At 49.4% G+C, this 26,136-nt stretch overlaps 1 long non-coding RNA gene across 8 annotated transcripts in view; it reads left to right on the plus strand.

Moving 5' to 3' along the window:
• Window positions 1-26,136, plus strand: part of LOC147117716 (uncharacterized) — a 698,822-nt gene that overhangs the window by 641,453 nt on the left and 31,233 nt on the right. For all 8 annotated transcript variants that reach the window (XR_015078510.1, XR_015078511.1, XR_015078515.1 and 5 more), the window contains one exon: window positions 16,523-16,560. This is a non-coding gene — a long non-coding RNA (uncharacterized LOC147117716). The remainder of the gene's footprint in view (window positions 1-16,522; window positions 16,561-26,136) is intronic.

Below are 26,136 nucleotides of genomic sequence, written 5' to 3' on the forward strand. Positions count from 1 at the left end.
GCATCTGCAACGATGCAGCGTTGCTCTGAAGTATCAGCCTAGATTATATGATAAAGTCTTGGCGGGTGGCTTGACCCACAACCTTCAGACACAAAGGTAAGAAGGTGAGTCCATTGCTAGAACTGAAAAAAGAAACAAATGGGGAGGAGGTAAGAGTTGGAAACAACAGGTTGAAGAATCAGGAAGGATGATGACTAACACAAAGGGGATTTCATTAGCTAAGTGACCAGCAAACAGGTCTTTTTAAAGATTGGAAAGAGGCGAAACCACCAGGCAATATACAAAGAACATCTCAGTGAGGCAATGAAATGCAAATTAATTAGATTTCTTTCAGAAAAAAACATTTTGGGATACAGAGGGAAAGGTGGGAATGGGAGAGGAGTTGGAGTGATGAGCCAAGAAACACCTAGATCACACTTGTAGACACAATGGAGGTGTTTGTCAATGCAGTCAATCAATACCTCTACCCACGAAGGAAACATAGAAGGAACTACAACAACAACAACTTGTATTTATATAGTGCCTTTAACTTGGTAAAATGTCCCAAGACATTTCACAGGAGTGTTAGCAAACAAAACTTGACTCCGAGCCACATAAGCAGATATTGGGGCAGATTGGTCAAAGAGATTGGTTTTAAGGAACGTCTTAAAGGAGGAAAGGGAGGTAGAGAGGTGGAGAGATTTAGGGAGGGAATTCCAAAGCTTAGGGCCATGGCAGCTGAAGGCACGGCCGCCAATGGTAGAACGATTAAAATCGGGAATGCTCAAGGCAGAATATTAATGTTTAAAGCTGTGTCTGGAAATGAAAGGAAAAATGGTTAAAACAGGGACCCATATAACTTGACTCACATCTTCTGTTCTATGAATATATGCCTGGTAAATTTCAATTTTTATTTTATAATATATGACTTTTGATTTCCTGATAAAATGTCTGTTTAGTAAGCAATCTGGTTATTCGAGATTGTAGCTGCCAGTGTTGACCTGGCCTCAATGAAACCACTTGTGTGGCTGAACAGAAATGGTTACTTTAGCCACACTCAAGTTGATTTCCATGGCTAATTGTTTGTGTAGGTGTGTAAGTGTACGAGAGAGAGAGAGAGAGAGAGAGAGAGAGAGAGATGCCTGTGTGCTAAACAAAAATGAATAAACACAATGCAAAATATCCTTGCAGAAACTCCCGGTCTAAGCAAGTATCGTTAATACAGTATTGACCTCTCCCCTGAATACAGCCCAGAAATGAGGAGCAGAGATCAGCAGCACAAGTCTATGAAAAGTACTTTTCCAGTTGTCAGTCTCCACTAAATTGTGATTAGCTCGCAGTTAAACTCTCCACCTAACCACAGGGGAAGAAGTAATTATGCTCTAGTGGAGTTTTAAATTAATTATCTGTCATTAATGCTTGTGCCAAGTCCATTATTTGGCCATGTAGACAATAATTAAAAAATAGAACCAATTTAGTAAGATAATTTCCTGAATCCACATTGATTAAGTTGACCAATTTATCTTTTTTGTTTCCTGAATAAATCAAAAACTTGGCCAAATTCAAGTATTTGCTCTTAAATGCACTTGTTATCAGCAGTGTAGACAGGTTGCCATTTTTCTTCATTCTTTGAATGTGTCACATTATTTTGGCACAGTCAACATTCTTAGGCTTCTGTTATCAGTGATGGGAAGGGAGTGACCATTCATGTGGCAGTTATTTTTTTAATGTCTCTATTGGAGCCTACTGAGTGACCAATTTCTGTGTTGGTTTTGTGGTTATTGAAGGGACCAGTCTCCATGGAGCTCTAAAGGGGTAGAGAATTGTGGAGTCTGCAATCTCTGACAATTGGATAGGAGCTTGTCCATGCTCTGGATGTCTGACAGGATGGATCTAGCCACAGTTCTGTATCTCTGGTGGTGTCTGCACATGTTTGTCTAATTATTGAAGTGTATCTATTCATGGTGTCAATTACCAAGTGGTCTGAGGTAGGGGTATCTCTCCATGGCACATTTACCTCTTGATGGACTGTGGATATCCATGTCACATTCTTTTCCTGGTGATCTGCTATCAGAGGGCACAATCCACCCATGACACATTTCTGTGGTAGTCAGAGGCTCTCTCGATGATTCATTCCTGTGGTGACTGGACAGTCTCCCCATGATCCGTTCCTCTGGCGATTGGAGGATCTCTCGCTCTCCATGATTCATTCCTCTGTGATTGGAGGATCTCTCACTCTCCATGATTCATTCCTCTGTGATTGGAGGATCTCTCTCCAAGATTCATTCCTCTGTGGCGACACGCCACCACTGGACATAATCCGCTCACGGCGGCACAGACAGTCTAAGCAGAAGCCCCCAGCCGGGGGCCCTTTCCTCCAGCAACTTGTTTCCCGCAGGGACAGGCTGCCGGGAGCACTTCCTGTCTGGGAAATATTTAAGTGGATGCGCAGGCTTTTCTAGTTCCTGTTTGTCATGTGGTTAGAATAAAGCAGTTGTGTTTTCAATAGCTCTGGTCTCGACTCCCACGTTTGCCGCGGTATCTCAACACTGGTGACCCCGACGCTCAGGACGAATCCTAAGCTAGCATGGCGGATACAAACGCAGTCACGGTTAAATGACCAGACTTTTGGGAGAACCTCGCCGAAGCCTGGTTCGTTCAAGCTGAGTCCAGATTCCGGCTGAAAGGCATTACAGTCGACGCCACGAAGTACGACTACCTCGTCGCCTCGCTCACCTACGCTACAGTCCCCAAGGTTTGGGCAGCGCTGCAGAATCCACCAACGGATGGCAAGTACGAACATCTGAAGGCTGCGCTACTTAAAAAATTTCAAACGTCCTCTTACCAGCGCCACTGCCAACTCCTGGACCTCCCCGGCCTTGGTGACGCTTCACCATCAGACCTGCTTTCCCACATGCTGTCCCTCTCAGACGACAAAAATCCCGGCGCCCTTTTTCGCACGCTTTTCATTCGGCAGCTCCCCGCCAGCATCCGCCCGCTCATTGTGGAGTCTGACTCCACGGACCTGAATGATATAGCCGAAAAGGCCGACCGGCTGCTCTCTGCACAGGCCGCTCGCGATGTCGCGCCCGACCTCACGGCAACGACCACGCGGTCTTCCCGGGCCGCTAGGCCCGACCGCCCTACCACTCCGGGTCACTGCTACTACCACACCCGTTTTGGCGCTAGGGCTCAACGCTGCACGCCACCGTGTACCTTCAAACACCCCCCCCGCACCGGCCCCCGCGATGGCCGCGGGGCAGAAGGAGCCCCTACTGTACGTCACTGACGACAGAACCAACCGCCGATTTCTGTGCGACACAGGGGCCCAGCACAGCATCACCCCCGCCTCCGCCCTCGAGATCCAACGCAGCACACGGGGTATCACACTGGCTGCAGCCAACGGCTCTGAAATCCGCACATATGGCACCCGCATGGTCACGCTCGACCTCGCGGGCCGTCGCTACCACTGGGAGTTCCTCACAGCCAAGGTCCTCTGCCCACTCATCGGCGCCGACTTCCTACGCGCCCACGGCCTCCTTGTCGACATTCCGAGGCACCGCCTCGTCGACATCAACACTATGGCCCCCATCCCCGGCGCCTTTACCCCGGCCCGTTCGGCCGGCCTGACGACCTACTGCCTCGCCAGAGCCACGGACGACTACTCGGCACTCCTAGCTGAGTTTCCCGCCCTCACTAACCCGACCTTTTCGGCCAAAGCCGCCAAGCACGGTGTGGAACACTATATCCCCACCACCGGCCCCCCAGTTTCTGCCCACGTCCGCAGACTCAACCCGGCCAAGCTGGAAATCACGCGGGCTGAGTTCACCACCATGGAACAACTCGGCATCATCCGCCGCTCCAGCAGCCCTTGGGCCTCGCCCCTCCACATCGCCCCCAAGCCCGGCGGAGGCTGGCGCCCTTGCGGGGACTACCGCCGCCTCAACGACGCCACCACCCCCGATCGATACCCGGTGCCACACATCCAGGACTTCTCGGCCCGACTGGCCGGACGAACCGTCTTTTCCAAAGTCGACCTGGTGCGCGGTTACCACCAAGTCCCCGTACACCCCGCGGACATCCCCAAAACGGCCGTCATCACCCCATTCGGCCTGTTCGAGTTCCTGAGGATGCCCTTCGGCCTCAAGAATGCAGCACAGGCTTTCCAGCGCCTTATGGACTCAGTCCTCCGGGACCTGAACTTCCTATTCGTCTATCTAGACGACATTCTCGTGGCCAGCTCCTCCAAACAGGAACACCTCGAACACCTTCGCATCCTGTTCGGGCGCCTAGCCCAACACGGGCTCATCCTCAGCCCGGCGAAGTGCCAATTCGGCCTAACCGAGATCGATTTTCTCGGTCACCACATCACCCCTGCTGGGGCCGTCCCCCTGCCCAACAAGGTGCAGGCCGTCCAGCAATTCCCCCGCCCCACAACCATCAAGGGCCTCCAGGAGTTCCTCGGGATGGTGAACTTCTACAACAGGTTCATCCCCAGAGCCGCAGCCCTCATGAAGCCCCTATACGACTCCCTCCGAGGAAAATCCGGCAAGATGGACGTAGCCTGGACCACTGACACGGCAGCCGCCTTCGACACCACCAAAAACGCGCTCGCCGATGCCACTCTGCTCGCGCACCCGAGGGCCGATGCCCGGGTCGCGCTCACCACCGACGCCTCCGACCACGCGGTCGGGGCCGTGTTCGAGCAGTGGGTCAATGGCGCGTGGCAGCCACTTGCCTTCTACAGCCGCCAACTGCGCCCCCCGGAGGTCAAATACTCCACTTTCGACCGCGAGCTTCTCGCACTCCACCTGTCGGTCCGCCATTTCAGGTTCCTCCTGGAAGGCCGCCCCTTCACCGCGTATGTGGACCACAAGCCACTCACACACGCGATGGCCAAGCACACCGAACCCTGGTCCGCTAGGCAGCAACGCCAGCTCGCGGCCGTCTCCGAGTTTACTACGGACATTCAGCACGTCTCCGGTAGAGACAACGTGGTCGCCGACTGCCTTTCCCGTCCCGCCGTCTGTGCGAATCACCTCGCGGTCGACTACGCACAACTAGCAGCGGCCCAGCTCACGGACCCAGACCTCCTCTCGGCGGCTACCAGCCTGCCAGGGCTACGCCTAGCCAAGGTCGCGCACGGGCCCGAAGCCACGGCAGTCACGTGCGACGTCTCACTCGGCCAACCCAGGCCGGTCGTCCCTGAGACCTGGCGCCGCCGCGTCTTCGACGCGCTCCACGGGCTCTCTCACCCGGGTTCCCGCGCATCCGTCAAACTCCTCCCCAAGCGCTTCGTCTGGCGCGGCCTCAGCAGAGATGTTCGGACTTGGGCCACCTCCTGCCTCGCCTGCCAACGGGCTAAGGTACAGCTGCACACCAAAGCACCCCTGGGAGACTTCGAGGTACCCAGCCGCCGCTTCGACCACGTACACGTCGACATCGTCGGTCCCCTGCCGCCATCGCAAGGCCAAACTTATCTCCTCACGATGGTCGACCGCTACACACGCTGGCCTGAGGCAGTGCCGCTGACCTCCACCACCACAGCCGACATCGCCAGGGCGTTCGTTAACACCTGGGTTGCGAGGTTCGGCGTACCGGCCGACATAACCTCCGACAGAGGCGCCCAGTTCACCTCCGAACTCTGGACGGCCACAGCACGCAACCTCGGGGTGACGCTCCACCGCACCACGGCGTACCACCCGCAGGCCAACGGACTTTGTGAACGCTTCCACAGGTCACTCAAGGCCTCACTCCGCGCCGGCCTGCAGGACAGTACCTGGACTGACCGCCTACCGTGGGTGCTACTCGGCCTACGCACCGCGGTCAAGGAAGACCTCCAGTCCTCGGCAGCGGAGTTAGTCTACGGACAACCGCTGCGCGTCCCAGGCGAATTCCTTCCGGAGCCTACCAAGCCTTGGTCGGCCGAACAGCAGCGGCTCGACTCTTTCTCTTCCGCTCAGCAGTTCGCCGCACTTCCGGTCAACCGACACGGCGAACTCGCACCTCACGTCCTGCCAAATTTACAGCAGGCGCGCTTCGTCTTCGTGCGACACGACGCGCACCGCAGGCCCCTGCGACCCCCGTACGACGGTCCGTACGAGGTACTACAAACCGGGGACAAGGTCTTCAAGCTGCGACTCGGCGACAGGGTCGAGACAGTCTCCATCGACCGGCTCAAACCAGCGCACACAGAACCAGGGGAACAGGTCCCCGTGGCCCAGCCTCCAACTAGAGGCCGTCCCCCCGGCAAGCCAGCACAGCCGGCGGCGAACCGCCCGACCCAACCAACCAGACCGGCGACCACTCAGAGCCGCTGCGGCAGAACCATTAGACCACCGTCACGACTCGTCCACTCCTCCTAAGCGGATTCTGGGGGGAGCTCTGTGGCGACACGCCACCACTGGACATAATCCACTCGCGGCGGCACAGACAGTCTAAGCAGAAGCCCCCAGCCGGGGGCCCTTTCCTCCAGCAACTTGTTTCCCGCAGGGACAGGCTGCCGGGAGCACTTCCTGTCTGGGAAATATTTAAGTGGATGCGCGGGCTTTTCTAGTTCCTGTTTGTCATGTGGTTAGAATAAAGCAGTTGTGTTTTCAATAGCTCTGGTCTCGACTCCCACGTTTGCCGCGGTATCTCAACACCTCTATGATTGGAGGATCTCGCTCTCCAAGATGTATTTCTCTAGCGATGGGGGTGCTTTATTCCTGCCATCCAGTAGTCTTGATGGGGAAGAGGGCATAAAAAGAACCTATCTGTGACACATTTCTCTTATAGTTTAGAGAAGTTCGTCTCTTCTTCCCCCCCTCCCCCGACCCCCTGCTCACTAACCGACAACACTTTCTGAATCTTCCACACAGCACAGCTTTATCTTCAACTTTTAGATTCAGACTGAGTGAATTGTCGGTGACCTTGATCCAAACTAGATATCTGGATCTTTACTCTGTGTCAATATTGGACTCATCAACCAGAACTACAGTGCCCCTGTCCATGGGGCACTGGCACCAGCTCTGGGGGAAATTGGAGCTATTCCGTTGGGACAGACTCCACTTAAACTGGGCTGGGACCAGTGTCCTGGTGAATCGAATAACTAGGGTGCTAGATAAGGCTTTAAACTAATACGGGGAGGGAGGATTCAGATAAGGGTAAATTTACAAGTCTGAAGAGAAAAGTCAAGACTGTAGAGCAAAGTAGCGATTTGGGTGAAATCAAGCAGGTTGTGTCAGGAAGGGACAGAGGGGGGAAAATTTGTGTTCGCCAGCAAAGTTGCCGGTGTCACCGGCAACTGCAGTTAACAGCCGCTGGAAATGGCTGCAACGCTAACTGAGTCAAATTGGTCTGGGGGGGCGTGGAAATAGGTGGCGCAGCGGTCACCTGCCATGCAACGCCGTCCTGGTGGCGTTGCTGGAGGGATCTGGGACGAAGTTCCTGTCCAGGTGCGGCGTTGCAACTTCCCACAGCCTCTGTGAGCGAAGTTGTGGAGCTCACAAGGAATTGTGGGTAATGAAGTGGTCTGAGAATTAAAGGGGCCATGTACATTGAAGCAATACAAAATAAAATGCAGTGAATCAATACATTTTTCAGTCCTTTCTGCCATTTAAAAAATATTCAATATTTAAAAGAAGTTCCAAATGTGAATATTCAGCTGTTAAAGCTGAATTAACTTCCTAACCTCAACAAATGGGAAACACAAGTGCCTCAGCAAGCCATGGAAGGAACATCGAGATGATAGCAAAATACTGCGGATGCTGGAAATCCAAAATAACAACAGAAAATGCTGGAAAAACTCAGCAGGCCAGGCAACATCCATGGAGAGAGAAACAGAGTCAACGTTTCGGATCGAAACCCTTCTACAGAACTGAGAAAAAAAAGGCAGGAAATGAAACAGATTAAAAGGCAGTTTGGGGGCTGGAAAATGGGGGAGGGGATGAAAGAAGAGACAGTAAGAGATATTCAAGGTGAGACGAGATAGTAATAGGACAGGTAAAGAAACAAACAATGGCTCTAGATGAAGTGTGAAATGTGCTGGCAGAGTGAGAGACAGCTGCCGTGTGGGAGAGAGAAAAAAAAAGGAAAAGGCACAAACCAAAAGTGTGGATAAAAAATATAAAAATATAATAGGGGCCAAGGTTATGACCTGAAATTGTTGAACTCGATATTGAGTCCGGAAGGCTGTAAAGTGCCTAATCGGAAGATGAGGTGCTGTTCCTCGAGTTTACACTGAGCTTCCGTGGAACAATGCAAGAGCCCGAGTACAGTGAGGTCTGAGTGGGAATGGGGCGGTGAATTAAAATGACAGGCGACCGGAAGCTTGGGGTCACCCTTACGGACTGAACGGAGGTGTTCCGCAAAGCGGTCACCCAATCTGCGTTTGGTCTCCCCAATATAGAGGAGACCACATCGTGAGCAGCGAATACAGTATACTAGATTGCAAGAAGTACAAGTAAATCGCTGTTTCACCTGGAAGGGGTGTCTGGGGCCCTGGACAGTGGGAAGGGGGGAGGTATAGGGGCAGGTGTTGCATCTCCTGCGCTTGCACAGGAAGGTGTCAGGCGAAGGGGAAGGGGTGCTGGGGGTGATAGAGGAGTAGACTAGGGTGTCTCAGAGGGAGCGGTCCCTTCGGAATGCTGAAAGGGGAGGGGAGGGGAAGATGCGTTTGGTGGTGGGATCACGTTGGAGGTGGCGGAAATGGCGGAGGATGATCCGTTGAATGTGGAGGCTGGTGGGGTGAAAGGTGAGGACAAGGGGAACCCTATCGTGGTTCCGGGAGGGAGGGGCAGGGGTGAGGGCAGAAGTGCGGGAGATAGAACGGACCCGGTCGAGGGCCGTGTCAACCATGGTAGAGGAGAATCCTCAGTTGAGGAAAAAGGAAGACATGTCGGAAGCACTGGTGTGGAAGGTGGCATCGTTGGAGCAGATGCAGTGGAGACGGAGAAACTGGGAGAATAGAATAGAGTCCTTACAGGAGGCAGGGTGGGAGGAAGTGTAGTCCAGGTAGCTGTGGAGTCAGTGGGCTTGTAGTGAATGTTGGTCAATAACCTATCCCCAGAGATGGAGACGGAGAAGTCGAGGAAGGGAAGGGAAGAGTCGGAGATGGACCATGTGAAGGTGAGGGAAGGGTGGAAATTGGAAGCAAAGTGAATGAAATTGTCTAGTTCAGGGCGAGAGCGGGAAACGGCACCGATACAGTCATCAATGTACCGGAAAAAGAGGTGAGGGAGGGGACCTGAGTAGGATTGGAACAAAGAGTGTTCCACATATCCCACGAAAGGGCAGGCATAGCTAGGACCCATGCGGGTACCCATAGCAACACCTTTAATTTGGAGGAAATGAGTGGAGTCAAAGGAGAAGTTGTTCAATGTGAGAACAAGTTCAGCCAGGCGGAGGAGGGTGGTGGTGGATGGGGACTGGTTGGGCCTCTGTTCAAGGAAGAAGGAACACCGAGAGTCTCTCACGCAGCACTCCAACTTTGTGCAGGGGGTCAACACTGCAGTCAGGCCCTCTACCCACAGGGGCCAGGAGGCCCTCCAGAAAGAACGATGTGGGAGTACATCACTGCCACCATTGTCACCCCCACCACCTGGCTCCAATGGCAAAGAAGCTTCAGGACCTCAGATCATTGGTCAAGGTCAGTGAATGCATCTTCAAAAGCCATCTCCTACCAACTGCACTACTAGCCTCACACACTGCTCAATGCATGACCCCCAATCACTCACCTACCAACAATCTGCACCAATGACGAGGCACATCTCCCATTCCTAGTCTCACCTCACCCCCTTGGAGGAGACGGTGCAAGCCATTCTTGGCAGGGGCATGGTTGAGCCCTTGACCAGCGGCGGGGCTGAAAGGATATAAGATGCTTGTATCCTCGTACATTATCCTCCTTCTGGCATGCACCTCTTGCTTTCCCGCCCTTCCGTCAGCACAACTCTACCCTTGTGCCTTCCTCATTTCACACACCCAAGAAATGCAGCCTGCCCAGCCAGTGGGACCTCAGGCAGATGATTCCGTCCCTGATATCCCAGCCAAAATGGGACTGTCTGGGATGCATCCTTCTCTCCGATTCCTCCTCTTTGGCTTCCTCCTCTTCTGCGTCTTCCTCTTCCCTCTGCAAACGGATGCTGTAAATGTGAAATGACAGCATAAAATGCTGGAAATACTCAGTTGGTCAGGCAGCATGTCGACCAGAGACATGATTCTGTTTCTCTCTCCTCGATGCTGCCTAACCTGCTGAGTGTTTCCAGCACTTCCTGTTGTTATTTGTAATATACCCAAGTTTGCTGACGAATCAAAGCTAGGTGGGAAAGTAAGCTGTGAGGAGGATGCAAAGAGGTTGCAAAGGGATATAGACCAGTTAAGTGATTGGTCAAGAAGGTGGCAGGTGGAGAATAATATGGGGAAGTGTGAAATTATCCACTTTGGTAGGATGAATGTAAAAGCAGAATATTTTTTGGAAGGTGAGAGACTAGTAAATGTTGGTATTCAGAGGGTTTGGGGGTCCTTGTACACGAATCACAGGAAGTTAACATGCAGGTACAGCAAGCAATTGGGCAAGTGGTATGTTAGCCTTTATTGCAAGGGGGAGTTGGAGTATAGGAGTAAGGAAGTCTTGCTGCAATTATATAGGGCCTTGGTGAGACCACACCTGGAGTACTGTGCACAGTTTTGGACTCCTTACCTAAGGACCGATAAACTTGCCTTAGAGCAGGTGCAGCGAAGGTTCACTAGATTGGTTCCTGGGAGGAGAGGGCTGTCCTATGAGGAGAGATTGAGCAGAATGGGCCTATACTCCCTGGAGTTTAGAAGAACGAGAGGTGATCTCATTGAAACGTATAAAATTCTGAGGGGGATTGACAGGGTAGATGCTGAGAGGTTGTTTCCTCTGGCTGGAGAGTCTAGAACTAGAGGGTCATAGTCTCAGGATTATGGGTTGGCCATTTAGGATTGAGATCAGGAGAAACGTCTTCACTCTGAGGGTTGTGAATCTTTGGAATTCTCTACCCAGAGGGCTGTGGATGCTCAGTCACTGAGTATATTCAAGGCTGAGAAGGATAACTTTTTGGACACTAAGGGAATTAAGGGATATGGGGATAAGGCGGGGAAGTGGAGTTGTGGTCGAAGTTCAGCCATGATCTTATTGAATGGGGAGCAGGCTCGATGGGCTGTATGACCTACTCATGCTCCTATTTCTTATGTTCTTATGTTCTTATATGAGATGTAATATTACTGGGAACCCCTATACTAATCACAGCTTTATAATTGGCCAAGCAAACCTGCAACACTGGTCTGCGCCTGGGATATAGAAACATGCTGGTTCCCTCGTATAACTTTCTAATTTTTCTTCCTTGTTTTTTTTACTCATCTAAAATCCCAGTTCCCATATCTCTTGGCAGAGAGGACAGATGAACATACGAAATTGACGGGCAGGAAAAGACCATCTGGTCCATCCAGCCTGTCCCAGACTCATGATGGCCAGAACATCATGAGCAGACACTTCCTCCCTTCCCCGCGCCCCAACACACAGCCACGTAATCTGCTGAGAGAGGCAAAAAACCCAGAGAAATACCCCAGGCCAATAAGGGAAATAATGCTCTGGAAAATATCTCTCCGAACTCCTCAGGTGCTGGAAAGCAGTCCAGGACATCACATGGACCAAGTGTTGCCTATAAAGACACTTACCTTCTAGATGATGCGATCTCTGCCCCGGTCCAACTCCCTCTTGAAGACATACCGAGAGTCAGCACCCACCACACCAGCCAGCAATGTGTTCCAGAGACTCACCACTCTCTGGGAAAGGAAGAACTGCCTAGATGAGACAGATGAGTGCTCTTCACCTTTGCCTCCACCAGTGCCAGTATTGGAGATGGCCTTTTGGAGGAGTGAGAGAGATTGGGGTCTGGTGCCTATTTTTCCTTTCTGCCTGGGGCTGAAATCATGAGATCAGTGGACTGAGGGGTGCGAGGGAGATATTAAACGTGTGTGCCACCGCTCTGTGGCAGCACACAGTGTTTCACTGCACTGGGGTCTCAGCCAATACTCTTGGGCTTAATCAACTTTCTAATCCAAAATCCTGCAGTGTAACAGATCAAAATTGAATTGAGTTTAGTCTGAGTTTAGATTGCACCATGAAATAGAAAACTTGTATCAACAAACAAAAAGAATATCTTTAGAAACACACCGTTCTATTGCTGCACAGTGTACCTTGCTCCCAATTATGAGGGATTACTTTTCACAATCTATTCTAAGAGCGTCCTCTTGAGGAGCTGGCCTTGAGTACTCACACCTAACTATGCCATTGGCACTAAGTGTTTTGAAGTTGATTTTACAGACTGTGAGAGTACCATAATGACCCGGCATCTGGATCTTAAACACATCAAGTCAGCCTTACTGAAGCCAAGCCCTCCATACAGGGGGATACTTTGAAATAGGTTGTAGCCCAAAATGATGAGCAGAAGAAAAAATAGTACACATTTAAAATTGCAGCCCGTGCAGAGAAACGCAGACAGCCCATTTCACTTCTGAACAGCGTGTTTGAAACTGATTGAAGAGACCAAGTAAACCTCGAGCCCCAGGCTTGCTGAAGCTGGCTGACGATTGATCAGTCTCAGAGTTCAGCATGCTTGACTGAGTATTCAGTTCAGACCCTGGTTTCACCATATTACAAGCCACACATTATAAGAAGAGATTCATGGGGGGAAAAATTTTGTTAATTAGTGCCTCCTGTTAGCGCCCTAAGAGGGCACTAACGGGGCGCAAAGCAACTAGCGCCAGGGTAGCAGCGATGTTTGCGTCGCCTGCGAAATTGACCATCTTGTGGCAGCGCTAAACACTACCACTACAATCTCCTGTGCCCGCAGATCGTGACGTCAGTTGAGCGTGCAACACCCCGGTAGCACCCCGGACCGCATATTGAGTGGCGCCCCCTGCCTTTCCGCCTGCCGCTAGCAACGACAGGTTGAGGGGAGCGTTTTTTAGTCGGGAAGGGACAGGGGGAGCGCTATTTAAAGGCAGCCGCTTCCAGCCTTTTTTTGTCGGCGACATTTTTGCACCACACATTCTGAGAAAGAGACATTTCTGGAGAGATTCAATGCTGTGTGAAGGAGTTTTGGGTACTGAGCAGCACTTTGCAGGTTCATTTTGATTTGATCTTCCTTGCATCGATTTAGAAGAGACTGTGGGGTCTGCACTCTGAGCTCTTTCTCTGGGCCTCTCCATTGTTCTTTCCAGCAGAATTGATGTACAGGTCTCTCCAGGCCAAGATTCAAGGCTGCAATGAGCAGGGTGTGGCTGGGCAGCAAGATCGACCCTCCCCTTTAAGAAGTGGACGGCGCCAGTGTGTCTGTGTTCCATTGCTAACTGACATCACATGAGCTTCGCCAGCGCTCTGTGGTAGCGCCTCGCTCCTCGATGTTAGCGCCTTAAGAGAGGTGTGTAGCACCTGATTTAGTGCTCCAATCACCTCCAGGGGCGATAGAGGCCAAGTTTGCAGTCGGAGGCGATAATTAGCGCCCGGCCGATCCCTTTGCCACTATTAAGCCCCACATCAACAGCCTGTAGTTTGTATACGGGAAATGGTTCTAAACACCATTATTGTGAATGTTCCCCATTGCTGCTACCCTAGTGTACTTTTGGAACCCTCCCTCAAAATTTGCCCCATATCTGTGTCCTCTCTGACAGAAATTTCTGAATAACATTCACTACTAATTGGAATAGTATCAAATGACACTAAAGCACAATATAATCATGCTAACTGTGTGTATATTTGATGAGATCAGTTAAATCACTCCCATGCTCCCAGTTCCTTTTTGCTTAAGCACATTAAATTCATGTTTTGGAAAAATTGATAAATATTCTGGAAAGAAAGACATGCATTTATATAGCACCTTTCACGACCTCAGGACGTCCTAACGTGCTTTGCAGCCAATGAAGTACTTTTTGAAGTGTAGTCACTGTTGTAAGGTAGGAAATGCAGCAGCCAATTTGCAAACAGCAAGCTCCCACAAACAGCAAAGTGATAACGGACAGATAATCTGTTTTAGTGATGTTGGCGGAGGGATAAATATTGGCCAGAAACCAGGGAGCATACCCCTGCTCTTCTTCAAATAGTGCCTCAGGATCTTTTCATCCACTTGAGAGAGCAGACAGGGCCTCAGTTTAACATCTCCTTGGAAATACATCACCTCTGACAGTGCAACACTCCCTCAGTACTGCACTGAAGTGTCAGCCTGGATTAGGGGCTCAAGTCTGTGGAGTGAGACTCGTACCCATGACCTTCTGACGCCATGGCAAGATTGCGACCACTGAGCCACAGCTGACACCTATGGCTCAATTGGTTAAGTGAGTGAGTAGTTGAACTATATGGACTGGGGAAGCCCCAGGGTCAATCCTTGGTCAGACAAGGGTGCTATAATTAGCCTCAGCTCCCATGAGTTAGAGAGAGAAAGACGAATTGGCCAGGGTCTCTATCCAGTGATCTCTATCCAGTGGCACACACGCATCAAGTGAGGACAAGATTGAGCTCAATTGCGATGCCTCCTGCAATCAAATAGTCTGCTGACCCTCGCCGTCTGGGCTCACACATGAATGACAGTCACTTAGGCAAGATGCTGGAGGGTGCTGTAGAACTGGAGCACAGGAAGGGAGCCAATGCCTTCAAGAAAGGGGGCGATTCGGTGGGGGAAAAGGGAAGAAAAATTCTGGGTGAAAGTGATTAAGTGATCCAGTTTGATTTGGGATTTGTGTCTGAAAAATGGGGCTCTATTTCCTATTATTAAAACGACAGATGAGAGGGATTTTTTCAAGCCGTAATATCATAATTAAATGCAATGATATCTGGGAACAAACAAAATAAAACGTCTCTCTCTGCCTCTGTCTGTCTCTCTGTGTGCATGTGTATATGTCTAATATATATATATATGAATAAAGAAACACTTTTTGAGAGGCATTTACATTACTACTAACTGCATTACAATACCAGCTGCTGTTGGGTATATTCAGTAAGGAAAACAAATTATACCGAAAAATGTGCTCATTGTGCACAGATTCCTCGCACTCAATTTGGCAACAAATCTCCATTCATTTTGATGGGGGTGGAGGGAGTGCTGAAGCCCTATGTCAGGTCATGTTTATACTGAATGTCGGTATCTTAATCCCGTCTCAGTAACCTGCGTGGGCAGATCGAGTGCAGCTGCCCTCTTTGTACCATGGGCACTAATCAGGACTGCTCCATGGACATTCTTTTGATTTTTTTTGATGGCTGCACATTCCCATTCACAAGGGACGCACTGCATCCCATTTAAGGTCATGCTTCTATCTGTATATGTGAGGTAGTCTGTGTGTGTGTGTGTGCATGTGTATGTACCTGTGCGTGCGTGTGTGTATGTACGTGTGTGTGTGTGTGTGCGTGTGTATATGTGTGCGTGTGTGTATGTCTACTTGTGTGTGTATGTGTATGTGTGTTTGTGTGTGTGTGTGTGTGTGTGTGTATGTGTACGTGTGTATGTGTACGTGTGTGTGTGTACATGTGTGTGTGTATGTGTACGTGTGTTTGTGTATGTGCACGTGTGTGTGCGTACGTGTGTGTGTATGTGTACGTGTGTTTGTGTGTGTACGTTTGTGCGTGTATGTGTACGTGTGTGTGTACATGTGTGTGTATGTGTATGTATGTGTATGTGTACATGTGTGTGTATATGTACGTGTGTTTGTGTGTGTGTACATGTGTATGTGTACAGGTATGTGTGTATGTGTACATGCGTTTGTGTGGGTATGTGTGTGTGTACGTGTATGTGTACATGTGTGTTTATGTGTATGTGTATATATGTGTTTATGTGTACGTGTGTTTGTGTGTACGTGTGTGTGTATGTGTACGTGTGTTCGTGTGTGTATGTGCATGTGTAATGTGTACGTGTGTGTGTATGTGTACGTGTGTTTGTGTGTGTGTGCGTGTGTGTGTGTGTGTGTATGTGTACATGTGTGTGTATGTGTACGAGTGTGTGCATGTGTATGTGTGTGTGTGTGTGTATGTGTACATGTGTTTGTGTGTACGTGTGTGTGTACGCATGTGTGCATGTGTATGTGTGTGTGTATGTGCACGTGTGTGTGTACGTGTGTGTGTACGTGTGTGTGTGTACGTGTGTTTGTGTGTGTACGTTTGTGTGTGTATGTGTGTTTGTGTGTGTGTGTATGTATACGTGTGCATGTGTAAGTGTACATGTGTTTGTGTGTGCGTGTGTGTATGTGTACGTGTGTGTATGTGTACGTGTGTGTGTGTGCGTGCGTGTGTGTATGTGTACATATGTGTATGTGTACGTGTGCGTGTGTATGTGTACGTATGTTTGTGTGTGTACGTGTGTGTATGTGTACGTGTGTGTACATGTTTGTGTATGTGTACGTGTGTGTGTTTGTGTGTGTGTACGCGTGTGTGTGTGTATGTGTACGTGTGTGTGTATGTGTACATGTGTGTGTGTGTACATGTGTGTGTGCACGCACATCTTAAGTGTACACAGTATTTTAATTTGTGATTTCTCTTTATATTTTAATGCAGGAGAATGAATGATTGCAAAGAATCTGTTGAGGAATCAGGTGAGTGTTCAGATCTGCCTCTAAGTTAATGTAAGGAAGAAACTTAACCCCAGACATTGGTTTACTTCCAGCTAAGACACATTTAGAGCGTAGAAATGAAGAATTTAACAGTCAAAGACAAAAGAAGGTCCTCCGACCCATATAAGCTCTTCTTTCTAATACTCGTTTTCCCAGCCTAGCATCCAACTGGATTTTGAATGCCTTGAATATTTTTGATTCCATTCGCTTATTTAGTAGATTATTATAAAGATTTAATGAAAGGAAAGCTCTTCTAATATCTGTTTTTAATGTTCTTTTCATTAATTTAAATTGATTTCCCTAATGCTACTGGCTTGACTTTATCTTATCTATAACATGTCATACTTTATTTATCGTAGTGACAACCCTCCTTCCACCTCTAACTTTCTTTGCAGACTGCAGAGCTTAAATATCTCCCAGCGTCCCTCATAACTCATCTCCTTTAGACTTGGGATCATTTTGTTGCTCTTTCTTGCACATCCTTTTTAAAGTGTGATCTAAACTGAGCACAGTACTCTCCAAGTGTGGTCTAATCAGTGCATTTTAAAACACTTAGTACGGTCTCTGTAGACGCCATTGTTCTGGCTCTATATCCCATCGTTCTGTTTGCTTTTGCCACAGTATTGAAAGTGACAAGTCCACGATTACTCTTAGGTCCCTTTCAAAGTCTTGCCCTTGGTGACTTAATTAAAGCGACAGAAAAGGAGAGCGAGAGAGAAACCGACCCTGTTGGGGTACTGGGAAGAAAGAAATATCTGTGCTCCAAGTTCTCCATGGCCTTGCCCCTCTCTATCTCCAACCCTACAAGCCCTCCACAAATTCTGACTCCAGTCTCTTGTGCAACCCCTTCTTTACCCTACATTGGCGGCTGTGCCCTCAGCCACCTATACCCCACGCTCTGGAATTCCTTCTCTAAACCTCTCCACCTCTTTACCTCCCTCTATTCATTTAAGAACCTACTTAAAGCTTACCTCTTTGACCAAGCTCTTGGTCAGCCTCCTAATATCTCCTCCTTTGACTTGACATCCATTTTTGTTGATTAGTCCTCCACGAAGTGCCTTGAGTCAATTTTCTACATTAAAAGCGTTATATAAATGCAAGTTGTTGTTTGGAAGGAAGGGGAGAAGAGAAATATACCCTCTTTTGGGGAGAGAGGGAAAGACACCTTATTGAATGGGGGTCAGGAGAAGAAAGAGAGATAGGAAAAACACTGATGAGAGGAGGGTGTCCTTTGCCCGTGCTTGGAGCTAATGGCTTGGTTTCTATCGGAACTTAATGGGTCGACATTATAAAACAGCTTATCTTCCAACTCGCCACAGGAGATCCACAAGTATCTTAAATAATTGAAGGGAATTTACAGATTTCAGCCAAAGAATCCACAAGTTGTGTTGCATTTCATTATTAATGTAACACTCTCCAAATTCCCTTTCTGCTTCTCCTCTTAGTAATAGCAAATGTGACCTGACAGTAAATAACACAAATGCTACTGGTTCCCTTCAACAAATTACATCTTGTGCTTTGCAGCTTAAATATTATAAATTTAGCTGAATAATATACTATGGCTTGGCGTTTCTGCTTTGGGCGCAATCAGCGATCCGAGAACAAATTGCGCTAGTTTTGAGAAGCGTTTTTTTTTCTCTCAAGTTTCTGCTCAAACTTATTTGCATATCTTTGAACGTAAAATTCGCCGTGAACCGTCGCAATCGGGCAGCGTTTTAGAACATTTTTTTTTTTTAATTTGCACTAAAAAATATTCCTTGATATATTTAAGAGCGGTAACTTGGTGCAGTTTGATTAATACAGCTGAAAATGGGTTTATCACAAAAAATAAGCATCTTTAATCAGAGTGTCAAGTCCACCACCTGTGAGTAACCCGATTTTAAATAACTGAAAATGACTTTAAAAAACTATACAGAACCATTTACTAGCTTTACTGGTGCACAGTAGTCAGTTTCTTAGTAAACTAAAAAAAACATTTAAAAGCTTTTAAAACGTGCCTATCAGTGCCCTTGCGCCTAAAAACAACAGCTTAATTTTGAGAGCCGCCTCAAAGACATGCAAACACGCGCAATTAGCAGAAACACGCAATGGCGATTAATTCGATCGGGGGCAGGGTGGGCTTCTAGCACAACGCTTTTTTAAACTAATGCAAACGATCGCAGAAACTCAATTTGCACTGGACGTAATTTATGCTTGAAATTCCTTGCTCTTTTGCGATGGTTTGGCCAATTTTGGGCGAATTGCGCGGCAACTTGATGGAAACTCCGGTCCTTAATCACATTGACAATGTTAACACGGTATTGTTCTCTTGATTGCTTCATTGACCAATTCACAGGGCATCCTGGATTGCCAACTCTAAACCAATGACAATACACTTGAAAGCGTGACAGACCTTGGCCTCTAAAATCATTTAACATTGTGACAAAAAGAGGAATCAAGGAATTCGCAGCACTGAAGGAGGTCACTAGACCCATCATCTCTGCACTGGTGCTAGATCTTCAACTCGAGCTCTCTGCCCTAATCCCATTTCCCAGCCACCTTGGGTGGAGTTGGCAAGGCCTGGAAATTACATTTTTTGTCAACTTGCCAGTTTTGTAAACTCAGGGATTTCAAGCCACCATCCCCTCTCCGGTTGTGAACATTGATCTAGTTCTAATTATACCCAGCTCTGCCTCACCACCACTCCTCTCGACACATCCACTGTCTCTAAATTGTCAGACTGCTTGTCCGACATCCAGTACTGGATGAGCAGCAATTTCCTTCAACTAAATATTGGGAAGACCGAAGCCATTGTCTTCGGTCCCCGCCACAAACTCCATTCCCAAGCCACCGACTCCATCCTAGCCTGGCACCTGTCGGAGGCTGAACCAGACTGTTCGGAATCTTGGGGGGAAAAATTCGGTTGATTAGCACCTCCCGTTTGCGCCCTAAGAGGGCGCTAATGGGGCGCAAAGCAAGTAGCGCCCGGGCGCGGTGATGTTTGCGGTGCTCGGAAAATTGACCAGACATTTTGCGGCGGCACTAAACACTACCGCCACGATCTCCTGCGCCCGCAGATCGTGATGTCAGTTGAGCATGCAATGCCCTGGTAGCGCCCCGGACCGGATATTGAGTCGCGTCCCCTGCCTTTCCACCTGCCGCTAGCAATGACAGGTAGAGGGGAATGTTTTGCAGTCGGGAAGGGGCTGGGGGAGAGCTATTTAAAGGCGACCGCTTCCTGCCATTTTTGTCAGTGACATTTTTGCACCACACATTCTGAGAGAGAGAAAGCGATTCTGAACGAGAGAGAGACTTCTGGAGAGATTCAACGCAGTGTGAAGGAGTTTTGGGTACTGAGCAGCACTTTGCAGGTTCATTTTGCTTTGCCCTTCCTTGCATCGATTTAGAAGAGACTATGGGGGCTGCACTCTTTCCCTGGGCCTCTCCATTGTCCTTTCCAGCAGAATTGATGTACAGGTCTCTCCAGGCCGAGATTCAAGGCTGCAATGAGTAGGGTGTGGATGGAGAGCAAGATCGACCCTCCCCTTTAAGAACTGGCCGGCGCCAGTGTGTCTGTGTTCCATTGCTAACTGACATCACCTGAGCTTCGCCAGTGCTCTGCGGTAGCGCCTCACTCCTCGGCCTTTGCGCCTTAAGAGAGGTGTGTAGCGCCTGATTTAGCACTCCAATCACCTCCAGGGGCAATAGCAGCCAAGTTTGCAGTCGGAGGCGATAATAATCGCCAGGCGCTAAACTTTGCACCCGGCCGATAATTGCGCCCCAAACGGGACGATACCAAATTTCTCCCCCTTGGTGTCATATTTGACCCTGAAGTGAGCTTCCGACCACATATCTGTGCCATCACTAAGACTGCCTATTTCCACCTCTGTAACATCGCCTGACTCCACCCTGCCCCGGCTCATCTGCTGCTGGATCCCTCAACCATGCCTTGGTTACCTCTAGATTTGACTATTCCAATGCATTCCTGGTTGACCTCCCATATTCTACCCTCTATAAACTTGTGGTCATCCAAAACTCTGCTGTCCATGTCCTGACTCACACCAAGCCCCGTTCACCCATTACCCCTGTGCTCGCTGACCTACATTGGCTTCCAGTTAAGCAACGTCTTGATTTAAAAATTCTCATCCTTGTTTTCAAATCCCTCCATGGCCTCGCCCCTCCCTATCTCTGTAATCTCCTCCAGCCCCGCAGCCCTCCGAGATATCTGTGCTCCTGAAATTCTGATCTCTTGAGCATCCCTGATTTTAATCGTTCAACCATTGGTGGCCGTGCCTTCAGCTGCCAATGCCCTAAGCTCTGGAATTCCCTCCCTAAACCTTTCCACATCTCTTTCCTCCTTTTAGACGCTGCATAAAACCTACCTCTTTGATCAAGCTTTTGGTCATCTGCCCTAATATCTTCTTGTGTGGCTCGGTGTCAGTTTTTGTTCTGTAACGCTCCTGTGAAGCACCTTGGGACATTTTACTACATTAAAGGCACTATATAAATACAAGTTGTTGATGTTATTAGTCCACCAATTTACTCCATTCCTCTGACTGAGGCATTGACTCAGGTTTGGGCATAGTTCTACAGCTGCCGGTAGCCAATAATTGCTTCATTCAAATGGTCATTTTTCTGAAGAGGGAAGACAATCTATTCCAAGTAGGGAGCTGAGCCTGATCTTGGCTTCAGCTGATGCCCATATATGTTTACACCGGCAAGGATCAAGAGTGAGAACACTGGGTGACCTTTCCCCTTTCCTTGTCCATTTGTAATGGCCCAGGGCAGGAAATACCAGGGCTGCTCCTGCCCAGTGGCAGTGCAGAGAGGAAGGTCAGGGAAATCGGCCTCTTGTTTTTGAAGTTCTCATAAGCGAGTTCTTTTAGCTCCCCCAGGTTGAAAACGTACTGCTAAGTGTTGTACCGACCCACTATTACTCGGAAAGTCCCAGATTAAATCCTTATTCGTGCTCAGTTAAGCTGTCTCAGCCAGAGTGGTGGGAGGAGCATTAGATTTGGCCTCAGTGTTCCTCTGTTAGGCAGGGAAAATGTCAATAATGAGGGCTTCCATTCCAGATCACTGTTCAGTAACCCTTGTAGGAAAGTGTGTGTGTGTAAGTAGGTATGTCGGGGAGGACAAGATCAACAAGAACTTGTATTTATCTAGTGCCTTTAACATAGAGAAACATCCCAAGGTGCTTCTCAAATCAGGCAAAAAATGGACGTCGAGCCTAGAAGGAGATATTAGGAGGCGTGACCAAAATCTTGGTCAAAGAGATGGGTATTAAGGAGGGTCTTAAAGGAGGAGAGGGAGGTTTTGAGGTGGAGGGATTTAGAGAGGGGATTCCAGAGGATAGGGCCTAAACGGCTGATGGCAGAAGGGAGTGGGGATGCACAAGAGCCCAGAGTCGGAGGAACGCAGCTTCTCAGAGTGTTGTCGGGCTGGAGGAGGGTACAGAATTAAGGAAGGGGGAAAGGCCATGAAGTGATTTAAATACGAGGATGAGAATTTTAAATTTGAGGTGTCTGTGGACTGGAAGCCAAAGTATGTCGAAGTACAGGGGTGATGGGTGAGTGGGAGTTGGTATGTCATAAGATACGGGCAGCAGCGCTTTTGAATGAGCTGAGGTTTATTGAGGGTGAAGGATGGGAGGCTGGCTCAAATTTAAAATTCTCATCCTTGTGTTCAAATGCCTCCATGGCCTTGCCCCACCCTATCTCTGTTACCTCCTCCAGCGTTACAACCCTCTGAGAACTCTGTGTTCCTCTAATTTTGACCTCTTGTGCATCCCCACTTCCTTTGCCTACCATTGGTGGCCGTGCCTTCAACTGTCTAGGCCCTAAGCAATGGAATTCCCTCCCTAAACCTCTCCTCCCCTCCACCTCTCTCTCTTCCTTTAAGATGCTCCTTAAAATCTACCTCTTTGACCAATTGTTTGATCACCTCTCCTAATGTCGCCTTCTTTGGCTCCATATCAATTTTTTTGTCTGATTATGCTCCTGTGAAGCCCCTTGGGACATTTTACTATGTTAAAGGTCCTATATAAATGCAAGTTTTTTAATCCCTTGCCCCTCCATGACAAATTAGCTCACTGGCACTCACTGTCTGTCTAAACTCACACATTTCGATGAGGAAGCAGAGAGTGATGAGCATCCATAGACTGTCACCCAGCCTTCAGGAGCACAGGGGAATAAATCCGAGGATAAAAACCAAATGGACCCGAGCCACATAACATGTATTGGCATTGGATATTATCTTGTGTGTATGTGTGTGTATATATAAAACAGATTGACTTGAGCCAGCTCTGCTGGTGAACCCTCCCACTGGAAAAATGCACTGATGCAATGAAACAATTCTCTGCCAGGTTGCCCTATATCCTGCAACAATATATTTTTCTTCTGGATAAAGCGAAGAACTGGTGTGAACTTGTGGCATATGAGGAGTAAAGGTTTCCGCTGTGTAGTGATTAGTCAGGTAACCAATTTCTTGGCCAAGATCTAGTGGGAAGATTTAAACTTTATTCCCGAGGCCCCACTGAACTGTGAAATAGATGTCATGCAAATGGCTGCTTTGTGAGATAAATCTTGTGGATCCAGATGAAACCAGGCCTACAAGTTTTCATTAGCTTTCTGGCTCTGCTTTCAGTTTCCAACATCTTCTTGTTTCTACAATCCGTTTGATAGATAACCAGACAAATACTGCATTGAATGTGAGGTGAAGTGAGCTGTCAATAGTTTAGTAAAGGAAGTATTGATTACAATGGAAAGTGTGTATGAAAACCCCACTCTGGCTGCCTTCATGAAGCAGATCCCTTAGAATTTTTTGCATTAGATCAAAGTCAGTTTATTAGAAAGAAACACTGCATTTTAAATGCACCTCATTGGAAGAAGGCTCAAGAAAGTTGTAATGGACAAGAGCATTTTGTAAAATTCATTTTCGGGATGTGGCTGTCACTGGCAAGGCTGCCATTTAGTGCCCATCCCTAGTTTCCCTGAGAAGGTAGTGGTGGGTGATGTGCCTCAATGAATCCGAGACTCGACGTTAACGGAGCAAAGCAAGGCTTTTATTAACTCAGAAAGTAATACACATTGGAGAAGTGTCTCTCATCCAGAGATCTGCTGTACTGCTGTGAGACACGCTGGGGCTTGCTTAAGTAGGGGCCAGGTATGGGCGGAGCCCTACACACAATACAATACAGGTAAGGAAATGAAACTGAAACTAAACTAAACACAGGGAATACAGTGCCTGATGAATGGCATATTTCATCACATTCACCCCTTCCACAGATTTAGTCTGTTCGGGGGTTTGATAGTCCTCTGTGACCGACGTAGCTGTTGTGGTGCCGCGGGTGTCGGCTGGGTGTCCCCGGTGGCCTCCTGGGTCTCTGCCGGGGGCGCCGCCAGGGTTGTTGAAGGGGTAGTTGGTGGGGGCACCATTGGTCAATGTTCTTCCGGGGGTGGTGAAAGGATAGTGGGTGGGTAAGAATTGCTGTGATCGTTGTTGCTGTTGTTGTCGTGGTTGTTCTCGTTACCGGCTGGGGCGACGTCTTTTATGGACACGGTGTCCTCCCTTCCGTCGGCGTGCCGGACATACGCATATTGGGGGTTGGCGTGGAGTAGGTGCACTGACTCCACGAGGGGGTCCGTCTTGTGGCCCCTCACATGCCTTCGTACAAATACCGGACCTGGGGTGGAGAGCCATGACGGCATGGATACGCCTGAGGTGGATTTCCGGGGAAAGACAAACATTCGTTCATGAGGCGTGGCATTAGTGGCAGTACACAATAGCGACCGTATCGAATGGAGCACATCTGGGAGGACTTCCTGCCAGCGGGAGATAGGGAGGCCCTTGGTCCTTAGAGCTAGAGTGACTGCTTTCCATACTGTCCCGTTCTCTCGCTCCACCTGGCCGTTACCCTGGGGGTTGTAGCTGGTGGTACGGCTTGTGGCGATCCCCCTGGACAGCATGTACTGGCGTAGCTCTTCACCCATGAAGGACGCCCCCCTATCCGTATGGATGTAGCTCGGCATACCGAACAGGTAGAACAGGCTGTTGAGGCATTTAATGACCGTGGCACTGGTCATGTCTGGGCAGGGGAAGGCGAATGGGAAACGGGAGTATTCGTCCACAATGTTCAGGAAGTAAACATTGCGGTCGACTGACGGGAGGGGGCCCTTGAAATCTAAGCTGAGCCGCTCAAAGGGCCGTGTAGCTTTGATTAAGTGGGCTCTATCTGGGCGGTAGAACCGAGGCTTGCACTCAGCGCAAGTGCGGCAGTTCCTGGTCAGAGACCGAACTTCCTCAATCGAGTAGGGTAAGTTGCGGGACTTTATGAAGTGGAACAGCCGTGTGACCCCTGGGTGGCAGAGGTCGTTGTGGAGGGTCTGTAGCCGATCCCCGGTGGCGCTGGCACACATCCCTCGTGAGAGGGCGTCGGGGGATTCGTTAAGGGCCCCTGGCCGGTAACTGATGTCATACTCGAAGGTGGAGAGCTCGATCCGCCACCTAAGAATCTTATCATTTTTAATCTTCCCCCTCTGTTTATTATTGAACATAAACGCTACCGACCGCTGGTCGGTAAGTAGGGTGAAGCATTTGCCGGCTAGGTAGTGCCGCCAGTGGCGCACTGCCTCCACGATGGCTTGGGCCTCCTTTTCCACGGAGGAGTGTCTGATCTCGGGCCCTTGGAGGGTCCTCGAGAAGAAAGCTAAGGGCCGCCCCGCCTGGTTGAGGGTGGCCGCCAAGGCAAAGTCAGACGCATCACTTTCCACTTGAAAGGGAGTGTTCTCGTCCACTGCCTGTAGCGTGGCCCGCTCAATATCCCGCTTAATGCTTTTGAAGGCGGCGTGGGCCTCAGCAGAGAGCGGAAAAGAGGATGCTTTCAAGAGGGGGCGGGCTTTGTCGGAGTAGTTGGGGACCCATTGGGCATAATAAGAAAATAACCCCAGGCACCTTTTCAGGGCTTTGGGAGTGTTGGGCAGGGGGAGCTCCCGTTGGGGGCGCAATCGGTCGGGGTCTGGTCCGATTTCCCCATTCTCCACCACGCTGCCTAGTATGCAGAGGCGCGTGGTGTTGAAAACGCACTTGTCCTCGTTGTAAGTGAGGTTGAGTTTTTGTGCGGTTTTCAGGAACCTCTCGAGGTTCGAGTCGTGATCCTGCTGGTTGTGACCGCAGATGGTGACGTTGTCGAGGTAGGGGAAGGTTGCCTGCAAGTGGTGGTCATCGACCATGCGGTCCATCTCCCTCTGGAAGACCGAGACCCCATTTGTCACCCCAAAGGGGACTCTGAGGAATTGGTAGAGGCGTCCGTTCACCTCGAAGGCGGTGTACGGGCGGTCCTCTGGTCTGATAGGGAGCTGGTGGTACGCTGACTTGAGGTCGATGTTGGAGAACACCCGGTATTGGGCGATTTGGTTCACCATCTCGGATATGCGGGGTAGCGGGTAGGCGTCTAGCTGGGTGTATAGATTAACCGTCTGGCTATAATCTATCACCATCCGCTTCTTCTCGCTACCCCTCACCACCACCACTTGGGCGCGCCACGGGCTGTTGCTGCGTTCGATAATGCGCTCCTTCAGG

The sequence above is a fragment of the Somniosus microcephalus genome, chromosome 5 (genome assembly GCF_052327205.1).
Source record: "Somniosus microcephalus isolate GS21.2 chromosome 5, FLI_Smic_1.0, whole genome shotgun sequence".
Classification (NCBI taxonomy): domain Eukaryota; kingdom Metazoa; phylum Chordata; class Chondrichthyes; order Squaliformes; family Somniosidae; genus Somniosus; species Somniosus microcephalus.